At 38.9% G+C, this 25,829-nt stretch overlaps 1 long non-coding RNA gene across 1 annotated transcript in view; it reads right to left on the bottom strand.

The window, feature by feature from the left end:
- LOC308504865 overlaps window positions 1–25,829 on the bottom strand; it is a 280,235-nt gene that overhangs the window by 183,784 nt on the left and 70,622 nt on the right. The window lies entirely within an intron of this gene.

The raw sequence follows: 25,829 nt of genomic DNA on the forward strand, positions 1-25,829 counted from the left end.
TTAGTGGCTTCCAATAGCCTTCAGGTTAAAAATCCAAACCATCCTAGCACAAGCTCTGATAAAACAATTACCTCGGTTCATATCCTGTCTTTGCTATATACCCATTTGGGCAAATTTCTTAATCTCTTTGATCTACAATTTCCTCATCTATAAAATGGAATAATAATAGTCCTTCTTCATAGGTTTGTTGTCAAAATTCAAGGAGGTACTCCTTTAAATATGTTTAGCACTGTGCCTAGTAAGCAGTGCAGCCTATAGTTGAAATCAAAGCCCATCATATTCCAAATATGTTTTCTTTTGTGACTCCACTATTCTGCCTTTATCCCACTTTATTTCCAAACAAAAATTGCCACAACAGTATTTTTGGTTCCACATGCTTTTCCAGAACCTTGCCACTTCCCCCACTAAAAAGTCGACTCTATGTCCCATCCCCCTTGTACCTGGGCAGGACATAATGACCGCCTCAATAAACTGAGTCTGGGACAAGTTAGCTATGTAATTTCTGAGGCTGGGTCATAAAAGGCGATAGACCTTCTGTCCCGTGATCTCTTTTAGAGCATGCACCTTTGGAGGCCTAAGCTTCCACATAAAAAGTTCAGCTACCGGAAGCTGCCATTCTTGACAGGCCATGGGATCACAAAAAACATAGAAATATGCGAGGATCCAGAGATGCCCAGCCATCCTTCTAACAGGCCCAGCAGTCGTTGCTTGGAATACAAAAGAGCAGACCTCTCCAAAGCCCTCTCCAAATTGCAGATTTAAGAGTTAAAAAAAAAATGAACATGATTATTTAAGCCCCTAAGTTTTGGAGTGTTTTGTTATTCACTAACAGAAAACCAGAACACCCACAGAAATCTCCAAATCTATCTAATCACTTTCATTTCTCCCTAAAAACACACCTTCCATGGCTTCACACACACAGCTGCCTCTGCATACAAATCCCCACCAGCACACATACATACCCTCATTTAAAGAGTTGCTTTGCATTCAAGAGTCATTGTACTCAGAAATAGAACGTATAATCCTAACATGCAAAAAATTGAAACTGGACCACCTACTTATGCCATATATGAGAACATATTCAAAATGGATTAAAGACTTAAATGTAAGACCCGAAAACATAAAACTCCTAGAAGAAAATATAGGGAGTAAATTTACAGACATTACTCTGAGCAATATTTTTACTGCTATATCCCCTTGGGCCAGGGAAGTAAAAGAAAAAATAAACATATGGGATTATATCAAACTTAAAAGTTTTTTCACAGCAAAGGAAACCATCAATAAAACAAAAAGGCAGCCTACTGAATGGGAGAAGATATTTTTCAATGATACATCTGATAAGGGGTTAATATGCAAAATTTATAAAACACTCATTCACCTCAACACTGGAAAAAAAAGAAGCAACCCAATTAAAAAATGGGCAGAGGACATGAAGAGACATTTCTCTAAAAAGGACATACAGATGGCCAACAGATATATGAAAAAATGCTCAACCTCACTAACCATCAGAGAAATGCAAATAAAAACCACAATGAGATACCACCTCACTCCAGTCAGAATGGCCATCATCAATAAATCAACAAACAAATGCTGGCAAAGTTGTGGAGAAAGGGTGCACTGTTGGTGGGATTGCAGATTGGTGCAGCCGTTACGGAAATCAGTATGGAGGTATCTCAAAAAACTGAAAATGGAACTACCTTATGACCCAGCAAGTCCACTCTTAGGTATCTATCTGGAGAAATCCAAGACACTAACTCGAAAAGTATATGCACCCCTATGTTTACTGCAGCACTGTTTACAATAGCTAAAACTTGGAAACACCCGAAATGCCCATCAGTAGATGACTGGATTAAGAAACGGTGGTACATTTATACCATTACTTGGCTATAAAGAATGAAATGTTACCATTTGCAATGATATGGATGGACCTAGAGAACATTATGCTAAGCAAAATAAGTCAGTTAAAGAAAGACAAATACCATATGATCTCACTTATATGTGGAATCTAAAAAACTGAATAAATGAGCAAAGTAAACAGAAATAGTCTCAGAGATATAGAGGAAAAACTGATGGTTGCTAGATGGGAGTGGAATGGGGATGAAGGAGAAGGGGAGGGGATTAGAAAGCACAAATTGGTAGCACAATATTGCCACGGGGATATGAAAGACAGTTTGGGAAATATAGTCAAATTGTAAAGATTTTGTAGGGTGTCAGATGGGCTCTTGTCTTATTAGGGAGAGCATTTCACGGACAGTGTAGATGCCTGACCACTGCACTGTACACCTGAAGCTGAAGCTGAATAATATTATATGTCAACTGTAATTTAATATATAGTCACGGGATATGGAGTACAGCATAGGGAATAGAGTCAATGGAATTGTAATAGATACATACAATGTCAGAGGAGCAATAGATTGGGGGGGTTATCACTTTGTGAGGGGTGAAATGTCTAACCAGTACATTGTTTTGTAAACCTGAAACTTATAAAAAAAATTACTGTAGGTAGTTTTAGTTATACTTTTAGTAATCATTAGTCAGTGTTGCTGTTTTAGTCATCTTTCACCAAATCTGGACGTGGGTGGTTAAGAACCCAAACTTCAAGTCAACATGTTTTGGCTTAAATGTTTTTGGTTCATTGCTTCCAGAGTGTAGGACTTAATCTCTACAAACTTCTTTTCCTCCAAAAAGGAGTAATAGCCAAACCCCTATCTTAGTATTGTAGGTTTTCATTCATAGCTCCTAGCAAAATTCCTAGTATTTAATGAGTTCAATACATGTTGTTGTTATTAGAGGTCTAATTATATTGCATCACAATGACCCATTTATTTCTGTTTCCTTGCTGAACAGGAACAATGTACCCTCAATGCCTGGCACCTAGGATATGCAAAAAATATTTTGTTAAATAAATGAAGGAACAAACAAATGGATGAATGAATGAATGAACGAATGAACACATATAATTTAGCCTCCCTCCTTATTTCAAGCATGTAGGAGAGGTAGAATAATAGAGATCTCCAGTCCTAAGGGAAGCAGTTTTAGTGCTGGCTTCATGCTTTTCTTCATGTCAGGTCCAATTCTTCTCTTTTCCTAATGGTGCGATACCACCACAGCCATTATTTCTTAGACTCCCTAATTCCCAAAACCATGCAGAGAGAATCCTCGTTTGGCCAAGTGAACACTTTTGCTCCTGACAATCTGAACCAGATGGTAAGGACTGTAAGAACAGCCAGTGCCAGAATCAGATAGCCTCCACCACAGATTCCCTTTCCCCTTCTAACCAGTTTATAGCATGCCATCTAGATACCTGACCTTGCCAAGTAAAACCCAGTTAATCTTTTACAATGCCAGTCTTCTTTATAGACTCCATGATATGGGAATGCCATATGGTAGCAATGTGCAGAAGGGACTCTACTCTTACTGACAAGCAGGTTTATGCTGCACTAAGCAAATAATTTACCTCTTGCCTCATGCATGATACTTCCCCACTGATTTCTGCTCAATAGAGAGAAATTGATATAAATTATTAAACAGCAACACAGCCTTGATTAATAAGATGAGAAGAGATATTCTACACCTAATTTTCATTTTCACCATAGGATTTACGTGTGTGCATATTTATACATAAAATTCTCATTATAACAGCTAGCAATCTATGGATATGCTTGCTAAGTTCCAAAAACTGCTATGAGAACTCGATGTTTTTCCAGTACATAGCAATGTTTTTCCAGTACACCTTAATTTCAATATCCAGAAAACCCCAGTATGCCCTCTTGCCTTAGCATGAAAGAAAAAGTTTAAATATTTTTTAAATGAGTAAAATCCAGGGTGTTAGCTCTCCTAGTCATAAATTTCTTTAAAAGAAAATATGGGGTTAATCTTATTGTTGTTACTATTGTAGATTCTACGCTTTTTATAAGTGGAATCATTTCTGCATTCTTTCTGTTTGAAGGCCACAGAATACTGAGGGTTAGAAAGATTTCTGAGGTGTGGCACCACCCTCTCTGATTGGGCAGTGGCTCTCGAACGATGTGGGCCTTTTGCTGTTGACTCACCAGAGGGCAGCTTTGCAGCTTGATGTCAGCACGCAAGAATGTCAGACACTTCTCTCCGCCAGCCCCCACCCCAAACCCCCAGCAGTAGCCCAGAATTAAGCAAAGCTGTTTGGGTTTGCCTCCGACCAGCCTCCTGGCTGGGCTTCTGGCTGCCCTGGTTACCATGCTTCAGCAAAAAATTCCCCACCAGCTCTCTGCAGGGGAACACTAAACTCTTCCACTTACATGTCTCTGAGGATACCAATACAATTTCCCAATTAAGGTTTGGATATTTGGGGGACTGTGTATGGTTTTCTGGGTGCCCCTCTAAAACACAACACACACATACACACATACACATACACACACACACCTTCTGTAGAAGGAAAGCACTAGCAAAATTTCTAGATTCTAAATGGATTGTGTGCAGTTTGGACTCCTGGTATTTGATCTACCTCAATTCCCCCACATCTCTGACTGTTCCAACTGAAGACTCAGCTGAGAGCTAAGACCATCCCTGAGGCCCTTTTTACCCTAACAGTCTATGATCCCATGAAATTAGACAACTAGGAGCTTTTTGAGAGGATTGGCTACCTGATGTTCATTAAGATGCTCATGGCAGAGCTGCCTGCCGCACAGTGCTCGTCCTAGCTCGGTGAGAACTGATTTTTATGTTACCTGCGTTCACATCTCTTCTCCTCCTCCCTGCAGCATCTCTCCTGTTAGTAGCAAAGAGAGTCATAGTTCTAGTTTACTTTTAAGTGTTAGTCTTAGTTCTAGCCTTAGTTTTCACCTTTTAACTGGTGTTTGTGGTTTTAGGCAACGGAAAGCACTAAGCAGATGGTAGATTGCATACCCAGTTGAGGTGATCACGTTCAAGGTCAAGCAAGCAATTAAACCAGTATAGTTAAGACAAGGTAAAATTGATGAATCACAGAAACTAAGTCTGCAACTTGATGAAGTGTGAGGATCCAGAGTTTAAGGATGTTGGATTCCCTTGGTACACTAAGATTTGAGGAGAAATGGTTCTCTCTGATCTTGCCCTCATTCCATTTCTTTATCCTGATGAATGGCACCAACCTCAACTCCTGATTCTATTTGAAGGTCCTCCAGGATTCTCTAGTTTGGTTACTGTGGTGGGCTAAATTGTGACCCTTAAAAATAGATGCTGAAGCTGAATAATATTGTATGTCAACTATAATTTAATATGTATATAGTCACAAGATATGGAATATAGCACAGGGAATAGAGTCAATAGAATTGTAATCGATATATATGATGTCAGAGGGGCAATAGATTGGGGGGGGTTAAAACTTTGTGAGGGGTGACTGTCTAACTATTGCATTGTTTTGCACACCTGAAATTAATAAAAATGAGAGAGAGAAAAAAAAATAGATGTCCATATCTTACTCCCCAGAACCCAGGAACATGGCCTTCTTTGGAAAAAGTTAAGGCTCTAGAAATGAGACCATTCTGGATGATCCAGGTCGCCAAGTCCAATGATAAGTGTCCTTATAGGAAACACACAGAGGAGAGACACAGGCAGAAGAGGGCACGGCCATATAACAAGGGAGGCAGAAGTGGAGTGACGCAGCCACAAGCCAAGAAACTCCTGGAGCCACCAGAACCTGAAGAGGTGAGGAACAGATTCTTCTTGGGAGCCTGTGCTGGGAGCTCAGTCTCTGCCAACATTTTGATTTCAGACTTCCTGCCTTCAGAACTGTGAATACATTCCTGTTGCTTTAAAGGAACCAAGTTTCTAGTAATTTGCTATGGCAGCCATAGAAAACTAATACAGTTACAAACTCAAATGCCCTATAGGAATTACACAGGTAATGAAATAAGCAAGCAGTCTAGGTAGGGAAATTCTAGTTTTTGCATCCCATATAATTTTTTCGTTTTAAAACTGATCATCTCAAAAATTTGGAAACAACACAAAGTGCAAGCGGTCTGTAGCAAAAGTGAGAAAAATGCCCTAGCCAAAAGTATATGTCACTCAGATCCATCTAATTGTTCCTGTGAGCCCAGTATGGCCACATCGTCCCATTTTTATTGGATTTTTAGTTTTTGATCTCCTGCATTTTAAGCGTTGGTTCAAAAACCAAACAGGCAAACTGCACTTTGTGGGCCCAGTCGAATGTGTCTGAGAGCTGAACTGTAACCACACGTGGCCAGTTGCAGCGTCTGGAGCCAGCTGACACTTCTAACAGCATTTAAGGTATATGCCACCAACAGTTCATAACAGAACCAGGAACGGAAGAAACTTCTTTTCTTCCTCCTTTAACCCCTTCTGCCAGCCCAGGCCATTTTCATTCAAAATCTCCCCCATCCTTGGTGTAGACAGAGAGAAATAGTTTGTTGAAACCTGAGATAGTTCTCGTGTATCTGCCTCTTCTTTCTTGGCCTTTCCTCTTAATTGGAACCCTGACCATTTAGTATCTAAAAGACATGCGTGCGCATGCGTGTGCACTTGTGCGTGCCTGTGTGTGTGTGTGTGTGTGTGTGTGTGTGTGTGTGTGTGTGTGTGTCTGTTAAAGAGGATTAAGGGGAGAGACTTTGCAATGTAATGTGTAATTACTTTAGGAGGAAAAAATGAAAGAAAACAAATTATTCACCAGGGAAAATTGAAAATCAAAAGCCATTTTTCTGTGCTTATTTTATCACAGAACATTAAAATATATTTTACTAAAAGGATTGGTATTTAGGTCAGATAAAACTTGAGATATAAAACTGAGACATAACAATATTGACACAGCTTCTGTGTTTAGTTTATTAAATGTTGCTACTTCTGTGATCTGTTGCCACCTTGCTAGAGCTCCCCACTTCCCAGTTTCAGACGGGGTGTCCTCTAGAGCACTGTAAAGTGAAACATAGTTCGGCTAGAGTAATTTTTCAGTCTGTCTACGAAAGTGATTAGGAAGGTAGTTATGAGCTCTGAAAGTACTACAACACTAAAAGTAATACAAAGATTTGCATTGTAACTCTTGGTTGAGTCTTCAGTAAGGAAAGTTGAAATCAGCTTTCTTAATTGATCCCTGTGTTCTTATGGAAATATTCTGAAAATAAGTAGGGGTGAGAGTGGGAATGCACTAAATGGGCCTGAGGGATTTTATTGGGGAGATGAAAATGTTCTATTGTGATGATGGTTACACAACTCAGCACATTTATTAGAAATCATTGGGTTGTGCACTTAAAATGGGGAAACTTATAATATTTAAACTTTCTTTTTAAAAAATTAAAGTTAGAGAATCATTAAAAGAATAAAACAAGATTCATAAAACATTCTCTCTTTTATCTAATAACCAACAAATTTTCCAGTTGTTCCTACCAAATGCCTTTTGTTTCTTATCTTTTTGCATATTTTAAGTACATAATGCCTAATTCAAAATATAACATGTACAAAATAGAACACAATGAAGAATTTTCCTCCCACTGTTCTCCCTCAGCCACCCAGCACCCCTCCCTGAAAATAATTAATGTTATCAGTTTCTTGAGTTTCTTGTGTATCATTCTACAGACACTTTTTGCATCTCCAGGAGTGTGGGCGTGCATGTGCACACACGTGTATGTGTGTGTGTGTGTGTTTTATCCTCCTCAATACACATAAACCTTCTTTCCTGCAACTTGTAACATATTGCACAAAGTGTTCTGTACATCTCTTTTTCACATAATAATTAGTACCACATCAGAATCTAAATATCACTCAAATCTTTTCCTCTTTACTATACCACTGCCAGAGAACTGGGTAGGATCCTTACCACCTCTTTCCTGGGTCACTGTACTTCATCTTATTTGAGATGCCATCAGTTATAAGATACACTGGTCTTTGGGGACCATTAAGAGAGAAAAAAAAAATGTTGTCAATTAAATTATGACATGCCATTGAGTGTAAGATGCATCCCAGTTTCAGAAAAAAAAATAATGATAAAAATACATATATGTGCATAAACATATAAACAGTAAAATATGGTATTATAACATTCTCCAACCAGTTCTCCAACATCAAACCTGGCTTTTCTTCAATTCAGAGTCTCCTGCCAGAGTGATTTTTCTAAGCTCTAGGTTTAATCTTTTCATTCCTCTACTTTAAATCCTTTATGGTCTCCCACTGCGACAGGATGCAGTCCAAATAATTTAGTGTGACACTTGAGACCTTTTCCTTTTCTGGCCTCATTTCTCTCCACTAACCGATGCTCTAGACATGCTCAGCTATTGATTATTCCTCAAAAATGCAGTGCTCTTTTGAAATTTTGTGCTTTTGTACAGGTTGTTCCCGCTGCCTGGAAGACACTTGACCCTCTTTCCTTTTAGCTAAATATCATTTGTCCTCCAAGATTCATCTCTGGGAACACTGCCATGAACTTCCTGAGTTCAATTAAATGTTCTTTCTGTACTGCCACCCTCACTGTGCTGAATTCCATCAAAAGCACTTCTTGTCTAACATTGGGCTTCACTGTTTCCTTGCCTGTCTTCATGGTTCTTAATTTACTTGCATCACAAGGGATTACCAAAGTGCCTAGGTTATGGTAAGCATTCAGTGAGTATTTATTGAATGAATGTGTACTTTGGCCTGGATGTAATCAACATATCTGCAATAATGGAGGTGTGGTCAGCCCAGTAGAGGGGAAAGTACACTGGGTCTGAAGTCAGAAGATGCCACTTATGGGCTCGGACACATCTAACTCTCTGATCTTAGTTTGGTCAGTTGATGTTTCCAAGACTTGATTTCCTCACCTGAAAACATGAACAGTATTACCTTCCCAGGTGGCTGTGAAAGGGAGTAAGTGCGGGAAGCATCTGAAGTAATTGGCATGGAGTTGGTGCTCTAAACATAGCACCCTCCTATGCTGCAAACAGATTTTATGTATCCTGAAAGCAAACACACCCCTGACTTGTGTTGTAATACCAAATGGACTGTGTTTTCCTGTTATTTTATTTCATTTTTGAAAAGCCGATATATACTATGTTTAAGAAAGCAAGGTGATAAAAAGCACATACACTCAATTCTTGCCCATAACATTACCCCCAACCCCTGTAGGTGATCACCTTTAATAGTTTCTTTTGGATCCTTCCCAGGTTATAGTTTTAACACAAATACAGGTGCATATCATTACATATTATATCCCCCTTGAAATCAGGAGAATGCTGCAAATAGCACCAAAACACAGACTAGCAATTCTTTCGCACTATTGTTGCCATCATGCGAATGATATGCTCCCTAATGAGACTTCGCCTTTACAAGAAAAGATTAATTTTCAGAATCGCAAACAGATTCCACTTGGGGGCTGTGGCTCAGGTAAAGAACCAGTTCTGCCTTTTTAAAGGCTATGTCTTTAGATACTGACATTTCTTTATATGTTTAGAAATCAAGCGTTGGTAGTATGAGGCAGTAGATTGGGCTTCATAGTTATTATTCTTGCAGTTTTGTTGGTCACATAAATGATAAAGTACAAGATTATTGAGAGTTTGGCAAAATGTGGATATTCACATAACAGATCTTTGTTTCCTTGGCAAGTTTAATTATAGCACAGATAGCCCATGTCCTCTCTCCCTTCATCTGTATTGTTTCCCCCTCATGCATCCATCACCTCAGTTAGTAGCCTGAAGTTCTTAAAAGTCTCATATGAGTGGCCCCAGGTTAATCACTATGCTTCTCACTCCCAAATCCCTGATGGCCCATTGTTTTTACTGAAGTTCTCCACATGGACAGGAAAACAGACAAATTAGGAGAAATCTAATGAGTCAGTCATCACACAGCAGATTCACCATCTCACGCCCAGCAAAGTACTGTAATTCTAACCCCACTTGTCATGTATACACACTGCAGAAAACTTAGCAGACAGGTTAAGAATGGGCTAGGGAAGAGGCTAGAAACTCCTGATGGTCTTACATGGTGATGGAAGCACAGGACTCTGTCTGACCCCATAAGCCAACATGTGGGAGCCTGAGTTGGCCCTCTACACTGTACAGGCCACAAATACTGCAGATCCAGCAGACAAAGAAAAATAAGTGCAAGGAGCTATGAGAACCAGAAAAGGCACTGAATCCAACACAGTGAGGGAGTAGAGAGGATTTATAAGACAATCACATGGAGACCATTTATAGCTGATTTCTCAAAGACCATAAAGATATTAACACAATATATTTACTATTTGGTATCTGAGCCAGACTAATAGGATAATCTGATGAATGAGCTGGAGATGGTCAGGTGGAGAAGGGCAGAGGGAATAAGACATGCGGAAGCACGGAGGTTCGGTTCCAGTCAAGATGGAGCAGTAGGTAAATGCTTTGCTTACCTTCCCTCACGACTACATCAAAATTACCGCTACAAAACCACCATCATTGAGAATTGCCAGAAATCTTGGAGAACTAAAGCCCTACAACTAAGGACATGCAGAAAAAGCCACCTCAAGACTAGTAGGAGGGGCAGAGATGTGGATTGGGCTGGTCCACATTGGGCACACTCACTTATGCCCCACTAGAAATCAGGAGGGATATCTTGGTTGCAAAGGTTCCTCCTGGAGGATTTCCCAGCCGCTTCCCAGCCCACAGTTCCAATGCTGGGAAGAGAAGTCCCCATATTTTCTTGTTGTGAAAACCAGCGGAGATTGTGGCTGAGTGAGACAGAACCAGCTGCACTCCCAGGCACTCCTCTTAAAAGCACTGCACGCAGACTTACCAAAGGAATCACTGTCTCTGAGCTCCAGCACTGGGACAGCAGCTGGAGATGGCGCAAGGACATATGGTGAGGAACTGAGTTGTCTGGCTTCAGAACATGGCTGGAGGGGCAGCTTTCTCCAGGATGGGGGAACTGGCAGAAGCCATTGTTTCTTTACTAAGCCCTCCCCTTTCCCAGCTGCAGACACAGGCAGCTGCCATATCTGAGTCTCCATCAAGCTGGCTAATGCCCTTCATTTGCCACACCCTAGTGATTCTAGACCCTGCCCCACCCAGATTTCTGGCACACCCAAGCCGCTTGCCCATAACATTACCCCCAACCCCTGTAGGTAATCACCTTTAATAGTTTCTTTTGGATCCTTCCCAGGTTATAAACTGCCTGCTTTGGCTCATAATGCAGACTTTCCTAGGGTCTCTCAAAGGTTCGTGGAACCCAGACAAGCAGCATCTGACTTCAGCATGTCCTGTACTTCTGGCTGAGCAGCCCAAAGCCGGCACTAGCAGCAGCTGGCCTTCATTCAAGGCTTGGTTTCTCAAGGCACTTCCAAGCACGGCACAGGCATCAGCCATCTGCTGATTGCTTTGTGCTTCCTGCAGGGTAACACCACGTGGGGCACAGGTTGTGGCTGAATTTGACCTGCAGTGGGTCCCCTCCCAGTTAGCCCAGCTTTGAAATGAGCTGGAGCATCAAACCCAAGGGGTGGATTGGGCAGGTATCAGAGTCCTGCTGAGGCAGATCCTGTTCTGTAGAGTTAGTCCCTGCACAACAACTCCTCCACTGTAGTCATGGCCAGTTCTCACAACCAATAAACCCAAGGGCCACTCCCTCTCATTGACATGCAAATAGCAACAAAGGCCTAACTACAAGAGGAAGGTACACACAACCCATGCAAGGGACGCAACTGGAGTGCACGGTTCAGGTGACCAGAAAGAATGTGCCACTGAGCCCCACAGCACACCTGCTATATGAGGCCACTCTACTAAGACCAGGAGACATAGCAGCCCTACCTAATACATAGAAACAAACACAGGGAGGCAGCCAAAATAGGGAGACAAAGAAACATTTCCCAAATAAAAGAACAGAACAAAGCTCCAGAAAAAGAACTAAACAAAATGGGGTCTAGCAGTCTACCAGACACAGAGTTCCAAACACTGGTTATAAAAATGTTCAATGATCTCAGGGAGAACTTCAACAAAGAGATAGGAAACATAAAAATGAAGATAGAAAATATAAAAAAGAACCAGTCAGAAATAAAGAATACAACATTGTAAAAGAAGAATACATTACAGGAAATCGACAGTAGATTAGATGAAGCTAATGATTGAATCAGCGATTTAGAAAACAAGGTAGCAGATAGCACCTAATCAGAATACCAAAAAGAAGAAAGAACCCAAAACAATGAGGAATGTTTAAGGGGCCTCTGGGACAACATCAAGCATAACAACATTTGCATTATAGGGGTACCAGAAGGAGAAGAGAGACAGCAAGGAATTAAAAATCTATTTGAAGAAATAATTTTAGAAAACTTCTCTAACCTGGTGAAGAAAATAGATCTACAAGCCCAGGAAGCTCAGAATCCCAAACTAGATGAACCCAAAAAGGCCCACACCAAGACACATCATAATTAAAATGCCAAAGGTTAAAGACAAAGGAAGAATCTTAAAAGCTGCAAGAGCAAAGCAGTTAGTTATCTACAAGGGAGCTCACATAAGACTATCAGTTGATTTCTCAACAGAAACTGCTGGCCAGAAAGAATTGGCATAAAATATTCAAAGTGATGAAAAGCAAGGACCTACAATCTAGATTACTCTACCCAGGAAAGCTATCATTTAGAATCTAAGGACAGATAAAGAGCTTCCCTGATGAGAAAAAGCTAAAGGAGTTCATCACCACCAAACCAGTATTACAAGGCATCTTAGAGAGTCTTCTTTAAGATGAAAAAAATAAATAAATAATATGAATAATAAAATAGCAATAACTGTATACTTATCAACAATTACTTTCAAAGTAAATGGATTAAAGCTCCAGTCAAAAAGGGCTAGGGGTGAATGGATAAGAAAACAAAACCTTTACATATGCTGCCTACAAGAGACTCACTTCAGATTGAAAGATACACATAGGCTGAATGTAAAGGAATTGAAAATATATTTCATGAAAATGGAAACAAACAAAAAGCTGGGGTAGCAATAGCCTGTTTTCCCAAAAATAAGACCTAGCTGGACCATCAGCTCTAAAGCGTCTTTTGGAGCAAAAATTAATATAAGACCTGGTATTATATTATATTATATTATATTATATTATATTATATTATACTTTATAGTAAAATAAGACTGGGTCTTATATTATTTTTGCTCCAAAAGACGCATTAGAGCTGATGGTCTGGCTAGGTCTTATTTTCGGGGAAACACGGTACTTATACCAAACAAAATAGACTTTAAAACAAAGACTATAACAACACACAAAAAAGGATGTAGTAATCCCACTTTTGGGTATTTATCCAAAGGAACCCAAAATGCTACTTTGATGGATGTGCTCATCCATATGTTCACTGCAGTATTATTTACAATAGCCAAGATAGGAAGGCAACCTGGGTGTCCTTGAACAGATGAATGGATAAAGAGTTGGTACATATATACAATGGAATATTACTCAGCTGTAAAAAAGAATGAAATCTTGCCATCTGCAACAACATGGATGGACCTGGAGGGTACTGTGCTGAGTGGAGTAAGTCAGAGAGCAAAAGACAAATGTCATATGATTTCACTTATGATTGGAATCTAAAGAAGAAAATAAACAAATGAAATGGAAACAAACTCATAGATTCAGAGAACATTGTGATGGTTGCCAGATGGGAGGAGGGTTGCGGGGGAGTGTAAAAGGAGAAGGGATTAAGAAGTACAAATTGGGGCCGGCCCGGTGGCTCAGGCTGTTAGAGCTCCATGCTCCTAACTCCGAAGGCTGCCGGTTTGATTCCTACATGGGCCAGTGGGCTCTCAACCACAAGGTTGCCAGTTCGATTCCTCGACTCCTGCAAAGGATGGTGGGCAGCGCCCCCTACAACTAAAAATTGAACATGGCACCTTGAGCTGAGCTGCCACTGAGCTCCCAGATGGCTCAGTTGGTTGGAGTGTGTCCTCTCAACCACAAGGTTGCCAGTTCAATTCCTCGACTCCTGGAAGGAATGGTAGGCAGCAGCCCCTGCAACCAGCAACAGCAACTGGACCTGGAGCTGAGCTATGCCTTCCACAACTAAGACTGAAAGGACAACAACTTGACTTGGAAAAAAAGAAAAAGAAGTACAAATTGGTTGTTACACAGTAGGGTATAGCATAAGGAATATAGTTAATAATATCGTAATAACTATGTATGGTGTCAGATGGGTACTAGATTTATCAGGGTGATAGATGGTAGGGGGGTTAGGGAAAGGTGAAAAAGTTGAAGTTATTAAGAAACACAAATTGGTAGCTACAAAATAGTCATGGGGATGTAAAGTAAAGTATAGGGACTATAATAAATAATATGGTAATAACTATGTATAGTGCCATGTGGGTACTAGTCAGGGGAATCACTTCATAAATTATATAAATGTCTAACCACTGTGCTGTACACCTGAAACTAATATAAAACACTATTGAATATCAACTCTAATTGAAAAATTTTTTAAAGGGGGAAAATATAGAGAAGAATAAGAGGTTTAAAGTTCCAGGTATAAAACAATAATATACAGCATGGAGAATATAGTCAATAATATTGTGATAGCGTGGTACAGTGCCAGATGGTTGCTGGATTTATCATGGTGACCACTTCTTTAGCATAGGGAATATAATCAATGTAGTAATAACTATGTATAGTGCCAGGTGAGTACTGTTGAATAACTATGATGTACACCTGAAACTAATGTCATTGTATGTTAACTATATTTTAATAAAAATCTGTTTTTTTAAAAGCACTAAGGCTCTAAGTCTTTAAGTAACAGGGCATTTTAATAACTCAAGATAGTTCCATGTGAGTGGAGATGGAATACCAGGGAGACAGATCCAGCGTCTCCCTGATGAGAGACAAGATGAGGCTGGAGAAATGGCCAGAGCCAGATGATGAAGGACTTTGTGAGTTCATGCTGCAGAGCTTAGATTTTAACCAGAAGGCTCTGCTAGGAGCCACTGCAGAAATTTAAACAGGGAATGACAAGATCAGATATAACTTGTGAGAAGGTCACTCATAGTACGTATGCAGATCATAGATTTGAGAGCTGCTTCCATAGTACCTACTGTACTATATTGTAATAGGTATTCATCTGTCTCCACATTAAACTGTAACCTCAATGAGAGCAGAAAGCATGCCTGCTTTCCACTATTATATCTAGTACAATGTCTAGCACATATTTAGTCATGAATGAATGGATACATGGAAGGAAGGAAGGAAGGAAGGAAGGAAGGAAGGAAGGAAGGAAGGAAGGATGGATGGATGGATGGATAGACAGACAGACAGACAGACAGACAGACAGACAGATAGATAGATAGATAGATAGATATTAGATAGATAATAGATGGTGGGTATCCAATATCTTTCATTCTTTTGTCTCTAATGTGTATGCAGTACTTAGCACAATGTAGGTAACTGACATAGCTTTGTTGAATAAATTAATGAATGTAGACTTCTGCCTCATTCTCCAGACTTACCTCCCAACATTCTCCAAGATTCATGATCTGATACAATAAAATTGTATAGTTTACCCAAATTTCCTTTATTGTTTGCCTCTAGCATGCTGTTCCTTCTGATTGGAATTCCCTACCCCTATTTCATGTCTGTCCAGTGAAAACCAATTATTTCAACACTCAGCTCAAATTTTACCCATTTTGGGGGAGACTTTAGTAATAACAATACTTCCTATCACCATGCTGATTCCTCCTGAGCCACTAGCTTCTTGGCTCTGATTGTGTACCTTCTCATTTATATAGTTTTAATTACATTCATCACATTTTGCAATATAATTTATTTATGTTCAGCTCTAGATTTTGAGCTTCTAGAGAGCAGGGACAGTCCCATTCTGCTTCCTTAACACCCATCCCAGCCTAAGCCTTGATCATAAGGGACAATCAAATAATGTGTTTATGAATGTTACTTTCCTATTTTTAAAGACTATTTATATTTTAATGCTTCCGGAGTCATTACTTTCCAATGTGTTAAATAATTCTGTGTCCATGGAATTCACTGCCTTTGTGGTTTCTTCTTTGTAATCTCACCTTTCCCTGCCAATTAAGGAGCCCTAAATCTGATAAGGTAGAGCCTTATTTTTTTTTTTTTTTTGTCCTTCAGATCCTATCTTTATCCAATTTAGCCTGTAGGATGCTTAGAGATCCCAGAACCACACAGTATTTTAGGAACAAACTCAAGTCTCCTATCATTATACAAATAAAAGATAATATATTTTTGTGTCATTTTCAACATTTTTCCAGGGATGGTCATGATTTTTTTGGCTTTTGAAGTAAAAGCAATAGATTGAAGCAGAATTTTTTTCAATGACCTCTCAGTCTCCTTCTTTTCATAAACAAGAGCTCAAATCCTAGTGCAGTGTTTCCCCCATCCCCCAATCCTCTCCCCAATGTCTTTTTTCATGGCCACCTACCTCTCTCTGCAAGGGAGAGGTTCTTCCAACCCTGGTTACCAACTCCTGTTCAATAAGATATGGTGTACAGCTTACTCCTTTCAACTAGAATACGTAAAAAAAAAAAAAAAAAAAAAAAAAAAAAAAAAAAAAAACTAGGAACAACTGATTCTCTTTATGTTTTCTCTAAAATTAATCATTTTCCATTTTTCTAATTTCTGCTCTCAAGGTTTAATAATTATTTTATTGTAGTTAGTACTTGTAGAGTACTGTATTTATGTCAGGCACTATTTTAAGTTATTTATATTACATACATATAGTCATTCAATCCTTACAAAATTCCTATGACATCCATATACATTATTATCCCTCTTTTAAAAATGAAGGAACTGAGGCACTGTGAAATGGAGTGATTTTAACCTATGCAGTCTGACTCAGCCTTAGAGGTGGGGTTTGGTGGAGTGGGAGGGAAGAGAAAAGGCAGAGAGTTTTACCTGAGCCTTTCCTTTATTAGCCATATCTCTGGGTTAACTTGCTTAATTTTAATTTAGACTTGCTGAGCCTCAGTTTTCATATCTGAAATATGAAAATGGAAATAGATACTTCAGTTTATTGAGAGGAGTAAATATAACCATGTATGTAAAATATCTAGGCAACTGAAAGTGTTTAACAGATACTTCCCTCTCCTCTCCATCCAGCTAGTTCTTTTTTTATATTACTACCACCATCTGAGAGCCACTATTAGAAATCCTGTCCTGTACCAGCTGTATGAAATGAAGCCCCCATTCTCTTCATTGCAAACTGGTAATCGTAAAACCCAATGTAAGATTAAATGAGATCATGTTTGAAAGGCAATTAGCACAGAACCCAGCATATGGTAAATGCTCAATAAATGTCAGCAGCTATAATGACAATGGTGATAAGGAAGAGGAAGGGATAATGAAGGATTACGGTCGGTGATGATGTTTTCACCACAGTTCTCCCTCTTCATCTAAAAAAATGACTCCATCTGCCCTCCAGAGCTATAAGACATAGAAAAGCTTGTCACTGTTACTTCTTTCAGGGAGGGAAACTACTTGAATCCCCAGATACTATCCTCAAGCACAACAGTCTCAACTTTCTAGTAAAATTATCTGTGACATTTATTAAAATTTCAGATAGCAGGAAACCACTGAGAAGTTCTGGTCAATAGGAAAGACATGTGGCCCAGAGACCTAGAGATCTACACTTTGATTTGGTAGCCCTGGGGTCACATTAAAACACTGCCCTGGGATTAAATGAGTATATTTCTTGTCTGGAACCAAGATTATTGCTATGAATCTAAATGAGATTCTTAGGGAGATTTAAGATTGATTGTCGCATTAAGGGGGTTGTTTATTGAGAAATATTTATCACCGCTTGCCAACTCAAAGCATTCATTCAAGTATCACAGTTTAATTCTTGAGAATGTAAAAAATAACAAAAGAGACACTCCTTTGGCAAATATATGTGTACATATATACACATAGATATGTGTACTCATGTTTACACATCTGAGCATTTATCTCACCAGTCTGAAGTATCCTTAAAATAATTTTCAGTCTATTATATTATATCATACAGCCTAGTCTTAAATTTCTGCTCCTGCTAGACTACAGATGGTATCATCAAATATTTACCTATTGTTACATGAAGGATAATGAATACGTGTTTTCCGTAATTCCGAAAGGGCTAACCTTGTTTTATTCAAACTACGTTTCTCATACATTCATCAAGAATGTTTTAATTCACATCAAAAAGTTCACCCAATGAACATCTCCAATATTAGTAAAGAAAATTTATGTATAGATAGTGCCACTTTATAGATTAAGGAGGCGAGGGGGAAGAGTTTACATTTCCACAGACAACAAAGAAAGGCAATGTGATAATTTAATGGTCATCAAACTAATTCTGTGCCCAAATCACTAGACCAAAATCTGCCATCAACTAACTTTGGTCAATTTTGGTTTGCTTTGAAGAAAAAGAATTTTCAAAGATAAAAAGTGAAATTTTCATATTTCACTTGTACCCATTATCATGGCTTCCACAGTATTATTAAGAAGTTAAATCTAAAGTCCTTCCAAAAACTAATTTAAGCTCACAACCCAATAAGCAGATAAATTCATCTTTACTGATCTTAAAAAAAAAGAGAGAGAGACATTTAATAAATTTTAGATGTCTATGGCCAAGCCTTGAGTAAACTAGAAACTAAAGGAAAATTGCAAGCATTTCTTAATGTAAACCAAGTAACTCCACTTGGAGATAATCAACATCTCACCTTTTATAAGGACTTCTAGTATTTTTTCTAACATTTGTTATGTAAAGAATTATATCAGATGAATATCACTAATTCCAGATCTACCCTTCAACATTACTTTGATCAAGTACTTTTAATCCAAACATTCTTTGCAATGTTCAGAAGTAACATATTTTAATTTAACCATTTACAAACATTTGAAATTAACCATTGCCTCGAGGCCAAATTTAAAGAAAAAAATTAAGAACTTTAGTCATTTATGCTTTTCTTAATTTCATAGCTCATTAAAATTTGTTCCAAAAATTATTCTGGGTCTTATTACATATTTAATGTCTTAGTCTTACAGTTGAATGTTTTTAATATTATCTTTTGAAATTAGAGATTAAAATGGTTTACTTTATCTTGCTAGTCATCCTATGCCTTTTAAAGGAAGAGTTATTTGGCTGGACAAAAGTGGGGGGGGGTTGTTAAGGATTAACAGGCTGTTGTAAATTAGAATGATGTGATCTCATGGCTCAGTTGACAATGTAAGACACAGGTGCGTATTGGGTTTCTCTTTGGCTTGACAAGCAGGTGTGTGGTATGTCACTGGTGCTGATTCATCCAGTCTCTCAACTTCAAACAAAGGCAATCCAAAATTCCTAGTCATTTTGTTCGTTTTAGACAAGGAACCCTTGTGAACTCCAACCAGGCCTGGGATTCTGCTTGCCCACGGACAATTTTACTAGGTACGTTCAGTGGTGTTTCAAAGTTCACAAGGATAACTTTATAGGGTTGGCTGATTTTCTTTTTATAGAGCTTGACCTCATCTCTTGAAGCCTCCTAGAGGGCAAAATCAGTGAAACTTAGGACTATTCAAAGTAGATGTTGAGGGGAGAGTAATTCTCCAGTGTAGTCAACTTAAATTAGCAGACTACTCTTACTCATTAATGGACATTTAAACAGCCATGTTTTGCATTCAACCACAGTTTGAATCACACGATTCATCATGAATCACACAATGAGTTGTAGGAAAACATGTGTAAAATATATGGAATGCTGGGTCTTAGCCAAGGGTCCATGGTGAAAGGTCCTTCTGATCATGTGTGAAAATTGTGTGTGTGTGTGTGTGTGTGTGTGTGTGTGTAACTGTGCATTTTCCTGAAGAGAAAAACCGTAGATTTCCAGAAATTCTCAATGGGGCATAGGATTCCAAAAAGGTGAAAACTACTGACATGGAGAAAATAATAAATGACTACCTGTCTTTGCTTTAGTATCAAATATCATAAAACATTGCAAGATTGCCTTCTATGACCTTTCATAATCACATCAATCAAGGCTAATTCCTATGCCTTTCTCCTCCCCTCAGAGATACCTTGAGCCTCACTCCAGTAGGTATTGCTCAGGAGGCATCACCTTGAGAAGACTCTCCGACTCGGTCAGCTCCATCAGAGCACTGGTGGAACACCAGATGATTTTAGATGGCACAGCCATGACATTGAGACAAAGTCAGATAGTAACAGACATCCCACTCGACATTCTCCTTTAGTTCTTCTTAACATGGGCAAGGAAATAAATGGTGATGGGATTATTTTACCACTTCTACAACACTTTCTAGTCTCTTCTTTCAACAGAGAGCAAGCCTCACGCTCAGTCTTCATAGGCAACTCTATATAGCAAGAATTTCATAACATTACTTTGTTCATGAAAAGTATCTCTTTTCGTGGTATCTCTTTTCGTGGTTATCTTCCATTCAAGGCAAATTATATTGGTTTTCGACTTATAGTTAATGAGAAAATTAATTTTGAAATAAATGTATTTAATTTTAAAAAGGAGAGACAACTTAAAGAAAAATATTTTTATTGGTGCAGATGATACAAGAATACGACAAAATCATAAAAGTGTTATGTAAAATGTAGACATTTGGGGAACACCAGAATAAACAATTGTTCATTAAGTCATGCTTTTCTTTTTTACAAGATTGACAGTCTTTTGTAAAATTTAATTTATTTAGGACAAATCTTATAACCAGCAACAGAAATTTCTACTAAGCATTTCTGAAAAATAAGTACAAATTGTAAGAATTGGCTTTATCACTGATTCGTTAGGATGCTTTCAGATGCTCGTAATGGAAAACACAACTGAAAGTATCTTAAACAAATAAGGACTATCTCCTGATGTTTCCAGGGTAGATTCAGGCAGTGACTCAATGACAACACCAAGAGCCCAGGTTCTGGCCATGTTTTCCTCTGCCATCTTAGCACATCAGTTTTGTCCTCATATTTGTTCCCCTATGACCTCAGGATAGCTTCCATGGCACCAACTCCTCACCCAACAATGACCCGATTCAGGAAAGTATGAACCACTGCCTTCTGTCCCCTTCAAGAGCAAAGGAAACTTACTCAACTATTTCCTATAGTTGTTGCCTTCACATTTCATAAGCAACTTTGTACCTCATACCTACATTAAGTCAGACATTGCCAAGAAAAAGAAAATTACCAGGATTGCCTTAGATCAAACCCCATTCACCCACTGGGGCTAGGGAGGGACCAATGATGATCATGGACTTAAATAACTGAACGACACTAGGGTTCTCTTGGCAAAAAATTATGAAAAGAATGACTGTAGGGTAGGCAACCACACTGTTTACCATTAGTTTTCATTAATAAAAGATTTTAACAAGTCTGGAGGTAGCAGAAAGGCTAAGGATGAATGTTGGAGAAAATTTTTATTTCAATGTCACAAATAAGTAATAGAAACCTGGGCCAAATTGACAAAATACACACAGAAGATGGTAGTTAGAATACTAACAGTTTTTTAAGGGTCCAAATAGAGTAAACTCTTAAAAAAATTATCTCAGGGGTTTAAAAAACATTGATTAACTGAAAATCATTCTCCCCTGTCCTACCCCTTTCAGATCTTGTGAGCAGAAAAAAGATCCTCAAAGACAATCCCAGGGCAATAAAAAAAAATGTTGCTGTTTTAAGAATTTTATATTTTCTTTATAGCTGCAGAGTAGTCATCATGAGAGAAAAATAAGAACCTTATTGGACTTTGTTAGACATTTTCTTTCTTTTTTTATTTTAACTTACAGGTGAAATATGTCAAGAGCATCTTTACCTTACCTGCGCATAGGGCTTGTAAATGTTTTAATCTGGCCCTGACAGGTAACTTCATCACCAGTAAGTAATGGAATATAAACCTTCAACTCACTTTTCTCAATATACTTGTGCTATAAATGCTTTCTAAGCATAGTTCTTGGCTTTATTCACCACTCCAGAATGAATGGAATCAAATCAATGACTGAATCAGGATTTGGGCTGAGACAAGTGACAGGAAAGGTCACTCAACAAATATTGAAATATTGATTGAGCACTTGAAGGGTGCCAAGTTCTTTGTATTTGTTCTGATTTTCATCACAACAGTAACTGTAACTGTAATACAGACAGTTTCATTCTGATTTTAAAGATGTACATACAAGTGAGGGACAAAGAAAGAGGGTGATTTGCTAGAGTTTACAAAGCTAGTAAATAGTGGAACAAAGATTTGAACTCAAGTCTTTCTGACCCCAAATTCCATGTTTTTTCCGTTAAACTATCTTGCCTTCTGAGGGTCCGTGCAGCCAAATACCAAAGGATAAAATCAAGAGATTATGAAATGGGATTAAAGGAACAGGCTGAGATGTGGAGGATTATAAAAACAAGACTCAAAACCAAATCTAGGCGATAAATACAACTACATATTAATATATACTAAGAGCCAAAGAATGGCATAGAAAAGAGACTGGAATATGCAGGGGAGGGGGAGTCTAGAATCAATACTGACTCCAAGATACTTTGAGATCTAAAGGGAGGGGCTTTTTAAATGTTCCTTGGTGTGGGGCCAGAACAGGGAGTAGATGTGGGTTGGACAGGCACACCTGGGGAATAAGGAATGCACTTGGCAGGGTGGGGTTGGGGAAAACACACTTTATGGTGAGGTTGTCTTTTCACAGCGAGGTGAGATTTCGCTTACCTTACACTTATATGGATCTGAGGGCAAACTCTATCTACCTAACTCTTAATTAACTGGCAGACTTTTTCTCCTTGATCATGGTCCAAATACTTCTATGTTTTACACATAAGTGGATGTTACTTTTATCATGAATCTTAGTAACCAGAGTTTATTGGGGATTATTAACGCTACGACAGTGTTACTATATTGGAGATACTTCTGAAGAAATGATGGCTCAGGTAGCATTTTTTCTATTCTTATACCAAAGAGCTGGGCTATTGTTGCCTGAATGGTCATCTGCGTGCCACTGTTATTTTAGATATCTGTCACTTACGGAGATTACATATTAGTATTACAGTTGTTGTTCCAAACAATACAACACAGTTTCAGCTATACGACTCATCTTAAGGAAAAGAATGTAGTTTATTTAAGTGTATCAATTTTAACCTGCCAATCTTCATAATGGCCTGCATATTTTTCACCAGCCCTTCTCATACCAGTGCTACCAGAAGATATGGCAGATATCTGTATCTATCCAAGCCGAAAGACAAATAATGTAAGTGCTGAGACATATTTTCAGCCTGGGCTTACAAACAACCCATTTTAGTCTCAACCAAAAGTTGGATATACTCCACAAAAAACTTGAAAAATCTCAGGAGGCCAAACCATGCAACAGAATTTCCAGAGACAGAAAACCAATGCCACACCCCTTCCCACCCACTTTCTCTAACAGCACAGAAAATGGAGACTACTCCACATGTCACTGGACAAAGGTCAACAGGTAATTTTATCAGTCCAATCCTACTGATCCCTGGAGGTTGTACTTAAACTTGTTTTACTAAATATAATTACTAAGCACTCCATTTCTCAAAAAACATTGAACTAATTTTTCTAAATGAATTCTTCTATATTTAAACATACTTTGGAATTTACATACAGTGTATGTAAATGTTACATACACTGGTGATAGGTTATATTGCTTCTTTTACAAAGGTAATAGGAAGATTGTCTGCCTGACCTAGGAACAGATCTATTGTGAAAGAGTCCAAAAGCTCTGAGTCTGTGGTCAGCCTTGAGTTCAAATCCTGGCTCAACAATTTGATTCTGCATTACCTTGGGCAAGTTCCACAACCCCCCTAAATCTCTTCGTCTAAAATATTGGGATAATAAATTTTACTTTAACAAGTTGTTGGTGTGAGTCCAATGAGATGGCGCAAACAAGTATTTATAACAACATGTGACTTTTAAGATATTATAAAGAGGGCCGGCCCGGTGGCTCAGGCGGTTAGAGCTCCATGCTCCTAACTCCAAAGGCTGCCAGTTCGATTCCCACATGGGCCAGTGGGCTCTCAACCACAAGGTTGCCAGTTCAACTCCTCGAGTCCCCCAAGGGATGATGGGCTCCGACCCCTGCAACTAAGACTGGACACAGCACCTTGAGCTGAGCTGCCACTGAGCTCCCGGATGGCTCAGTTGGTTGGAGCGTGTCCTCTCAACCACAAGGTTGCTGGTTCGACTCCCGCAAGGGATGGTGGGCTGCGCCCCCTGCAACTAGAAATGGCAACTGGACCTGGAGCTGAGCTGCGCCCTCCACAACTAAGACTGAAAGGACAACAACTTGACTTGGAAAAAAGTCCTAGAAGTACACACTGTTCCCCAATAAAGTCCTGTTCCCCTTCCCCAAAAAAATCTTTAAAAAAAAAAAAAGATATTATAAAGAAATGCCAACTTAAATTTAAAAAGTAATAGACTCAATAAAGGGTCAGAAAGGGAATGTACGGAAGTACATTGTAGTGACGTAGAATGACTATTTGATTATTGATAGCAAATAGAATGTTTGGGTATTTTGAAAATTCCACATAAAATCTAGAGCAAGCATCTTCCAAATATCGATGACCTCCATATCTAAATCTGCAGCCTTGACCTCTACTCCAAGCTTTAGACTTTGATATCCAGCTCCCCACAGAACTGGTCCATTTCAACATGTCCAAAACTGAACTTAGCAATAACAAAGGTGAGAACCCTGCAGAACTATGGTTATATCCTAACTTAGTGGAGGGTACCTATGATTTCACTCAGTCACAGAATTCTCAAACCTGGATGTCATCCTAAAATCCTTCTGTCATGTTCCACCCCAAACATTTAAAACATTTAAGGATGACAGAGCTCTGGTTCTTGAACCTGGCAGAGCTTCACAACTAGGTGCTTCGTAAAAAGCCCTACACCAGAGAACGAGTCAGAAGGCCTGAAGTATGTCGTGGGAACCTGCATTCACATATAAATAAACAAAACTTCCACAGAGACTCTGATATTCATCAAGATTTGGGAGCTACTGTTGTAATGTACCTTCTTACCAGATCTTAAATCTGTCCCTTCCCCTCCTTTCCTACTGCAGCGCCCCCATTTCAGACCCTCGTATCTCTCTTGAATACTGAAATCATGAGTGGTCACTCTACATGTAGTCCCTCTGGCCCCTACCCCATTTAATCTATTCTTCCAGTGCTGCCAGGTTTATTTATCTGAACCTAAGCTTTAGAGAAAAACAGACCTAAATTCAAATCTCTTCTTTGCTAATTACCAGATTAATAATCTTCAGCAAGTTATTTCATCTCTCCTTAAGACAGAATTTTCTCATCAGGAAAATAAGGATGATACTAATACCTGTTAAATGAGGTTTCTATGGGATTATACATGTAAAGCTCTTAGTACAGGCACTGGCATATAGCAAGCTATTAGAATGATCACTATTGCCTTTGTTATTGTGACACAAATTTAATCATGTAATTCCTGTTTCTCAGCCTCCTTCTGCTCCCCGCCTTCTTGTCAGTGAGCAAATCTCACTGTTGGGCCTTCTTGATTCCCTTGCTTTTCTCCAGCCTGGACCTTTAACTATTGCTAGTCATGATGAATCCTCTGATATTGCACCTCCTTCCAGATTTCTTCCCAGGGCTCACACCTGAAGCCTGCCCAGATGCTGCAGCTCAGCCAAATGAGAATATCTAACCTGTGTTCACTTGATTCATCCCCTGCCTCTGACTTACCAACTACCAACTAACAAACTCTAAATAAAGTTAATAAGCACAATCCTCTTTACGTTTTGTATAGTGCCCGAGTTACCATAGATATATGGTATACATAATTACATGGTCCTCCCTAAACAAAGTTCTGAGCGATTCTTGCCTCAGCCAATACCTAAAGCTTAAGCTCAGAGAGAAGGAAAGAAGATAGAAACTCAGGTAAGCTCAGGTAGAAGTAAAGGAGCCCGGT

Source organism: Rhinolophus hipposideros (genome assembly GCF_964194185.1).
Source record: "Rhinolophus hipposideros genome assembly, chromosome: 11".
NCBI lineage: Eukaryota > Metazoa > Chordata > Mammalia > Chiroptera > Rhinolophidae > Rhinolophus > Rhinolophus hipposideros.